Below are 2,239 nucleotides of genomic sequence, written 5' to 3'. Positions count from 1 at the left end.
GTAAAGTGTGCAAGGAACATAGAAAAGGCAATTTGTCTGGACTGCTGAATACAGGAGGGGGATTATGTCTAATGATGTTGAAAAGAGGATGGAATCAGATTGCAAATGGCTTTAAAAGTTAAAATTTTATTTTAAATATGATAATATTTATCCTAGAATCAACAGGAAGCCACTGGAACTCAGTAACTGGGTATAGGAATAACACAGTGAGATTTACGCCTTAGGAAAATTATTTTGGCTGTATATGACAGACTAGAGTGGTGAGAAAATTAAGGCAAGAAAGAACAATTAAAAGGCACTGTTGCAATAATCTAGGTGAAAGGCAGTGAGGACCCAAACTAGGGTGGTACTTATATGACTGAAGAGTTTGGATGTCAAAGGTATGGAGGTAGAAACAGCAAAATAGGATAACAGACATGGGTCATGAACTAGCTGAGAGTGATAGTAGCACCCTCAACAAAAATAAGGTTATCTGGCGGGGGTGGAGTTTCTGCAGGGAAAAATGAATTCATTTTGGGCATATTGCATTTGTAGTATCTCTAAAATGTACAGTTTGAAATGTCCAATATGCAGTGGGTGATGGGGGACTGATGCTCAGGAGAAGCACTAAGGCCAGATTTTGATCTCCCACTTATTTCCTCTCTCTGAAAGTCATCTGCATAGAGATGATAGTTAAACCCATGGGAGCTGAGAAGTCACAACGAAGAGACAGAGCAGAAGAGAAGGCATGGGTTAAAACCTTGGGGGAATACCTATTGTTAGGGAATAGCCAGCCTGAGGATCAGCCATAGATGAGAAAAGAACAAAATAGAGGAGGGTCACAAAAATCCCTGAGAAGAGAGTATACAGGAGAGGTTGGTCAACAGTATCAAATGCAGTAGGGAGGTCAAGAAGGATGAGGTCTGAGAACAGACTTTCATTTCTGGCAATTACGATACTGGAAACTTTAGAAAGAGTAGTTTTGATTCAAGGGTGTGAGAAGTGAGAGGATAGGAAATAAAGACAGCAGGTTTAGACAAGTCTCAAGGAGTCTGGTTGAGGAAAGGAAGAGATCTAAACTCTCACCTTCATAAGAAGTCTTTCCTAATCCTTCTTCTTCTTTTTTTTTTTTTTAAAGAAACCAATGTTTATTTTTCAATCAGCATTTTTCCAATACTATTAGAGCATCTGGGTTAAGACCACTCCGTGGTAGTTCCTACCCACTCAGTGGCCTGAGCAGTAGGAGCCGCAGACCAGTCCTCAGTAGCTGGCTGAGCACTCCAATCGGTGGGGAACTGCTGAATGGGCACAGACGGCACCTGTACTCCCTCAGACCAATCAGCCACCTCTGGTTGAGTAGCAGTGAATTCTGGGGCGGGGGCAGTCCATTCACCCTTAAACTCCTCCTTTGTCACTGCCTTCTCAGGGCAGCCTGCTCTTCCTTTTCAATCTCCTCTGGATCCCTGTAGAAGTAAAGATCAGGCATAACCTCCCAGGGGTGTTCCCGGGAGATGGTACCACGCATCCGCAGGACTTCACGGGCCAGCATCCACCACATCAGACCCACCGAGTGAGCTCCCTTGTTGTTACATGGAACAGCAATGTCCACATAGCGAAGTGGGGAGTCTGCATTGCACAGGGCAATGGTTGGAAGGTTAACATACGATGCTTCAGTCAGAGGCTGGTGATCTGCCGGAGGATCAGTGACCACCAAAAGGCGAGGCTCCCTGAAAGCTGCCTGAATCTGGTTAGTGAAGGTGCCCGGTGTGAAACGTCCAGCAATAGGTATGGCACCAGTGGCAGCAGCAAATTTCAGAACAGCTCGCTGGCCAGTGTTCCTGGATGAGATGACACTAACATCGGCTGGGTTTTCAATAGCAACAATGGCACGAGCCGCCAGCAGAAGTTTTCCCCAAGTTCTCTTCAAATTAATGATGTAGATGCCGTCACTCTTTCTTTTGTAGATATACTGTTCCATCTGGAAGTCCAGATTGGTGCCGCCCAAATGGGTTCCTGCAGCCAGGAACTTGAGGACATCCTCCTCCTTCATCTGCAGGACATCTAAGGCTCCGGACATCGTGAAAGTTTCCCTTTAAAGTTACGACGGAAACCGAGAACAACGCCGTATGGAACTCTGCTCGGGGCAGCGCGGAAAAAACTTTCCTAATCCTTCTTAATTTTAGTGCCTTCCCCCTGATTATCTACAATTTGTCGTGTGTGTGTGTGTGTGTGTGTGTGTGTGTGTGTGTGTGTGTGTGTG

At 45.3% G+C, this 2,239-nt stretch overlaps 1 protein-coding gene and 1 pseudogene across 1 annotated transcript in view; both read right to left on the bottom strand.

Moving 5' to 3' along the window:
* The window catches only part of FAM118B (family with sequence similarity 118 member B), a 96,409-nt gene that overhangs the window by 42,521 nt on the left and 51,649 nt on the right, over positions 1–2,239 (bottom strand). The gene's annotated exons all lie outside the window — the stretch shown is intronic.
* LOC138154697 (small ribosomal subunit protein uS2-like) lies at positions 1,091–2,187 on the bottom strand (annotated as a pseudogene).

Source organism: Petaurus breviceps, unplaced genomic scaffold (genome assembly GCF_028583685.1).
Source record: "Petaurus breviceps papuanus isolate PSGF00001 unplaced genomic scaffold, PetGlider_PUasm1.0 91133, whole genome shotgun sequence".
Taxonomy (NCBI): domain Eukaryota; kingdom Metazoa; phylum Chordata; class Mammalia; order Diprotodontia; family Petauridae; genus Petaurus; species Petaurus breviceps.
This window is presented reverse-complemented; position numbering and strand designations above follow the sequence as displayed.